This window comes from Sinocyclocheilus anshuiensis, unplaced genomic scaffold, assembly GCF_001515605.1.
Source record: "Sinocyclocheilus anshuiensis isolate Anshui unplaced genomic scaffold, SAMN03320099.WGS_v1.1 scaffold1215, whole genome shotgun sequence".
Lineage (NCBI taxonomy): Eukaryota > Metazoa > Chordata > Actinopteri > Cypriniformes > Cyprinidae > Sinocyclocheilus > Sinocyclocheilus anshuiensis.
The window spans coordinates 1,013,357-1,014,083 of record NW_015540933.1 but is presented as its reverse complement, the minus strand read 5'-3'; positions in this window follow the sequence as shown (position 1 = coordinate 1,014,083).

Here is a 727-nt window from a genome sequence, read left to right as displayed (position 1 = left end):
GTATACTTAAAATAAACTTGAAGTATACTACTTTTTGGTAAGGGTCACTGAATAATGATTTACAATAAATGTTTTTAAGCTTATTTGCACTTATTGTCTGTTGTTTTAGCACCAAATTCAATCCCACAGGTTCTCAAAATACTATTTTAAGAAGCCGTCCATTTTTATTTGCTTTTTGCTTTTGTTTATATGGATGGTGTCTATACACCACTGGATGCAAGCTGATTTTTTTTTTTTTTTTTTTTTTTTCTTTTTTAATAATGTACTTTGAGAGGGGTACACATTTGTCCACTGTAGTCCAGCATGTTTTTAGGGTTGTAATGAAAACAAATGGCAACTAGCAAAGCATATGTCCGTTATAACAATTAATTTACAACATGTATTACGAACTTGTAAAATAACATGCTATAATAATTTACTATCTCTCCCTGAAAATATTGCTGATTGTATCCGTATCTGAACCATACACAACCCCCAACCACACATGCACGTACACACGTCCTTTTTGTGAACGTGCAGTTTACCACATGTCCATTTTGCTCTAATTCCACAAAATATAGACAGTGGAGATAAAAATAAGTCTTAGAAGTATGCACAATATTATTATTATTTTTATCAGTTTTATTTTTGTAATATTTATATACATAGGAAGATATTCTTGTTAAAACGATCTTATTTTTTATTTTATATATATATATATATATATATATATATATATATTTATATA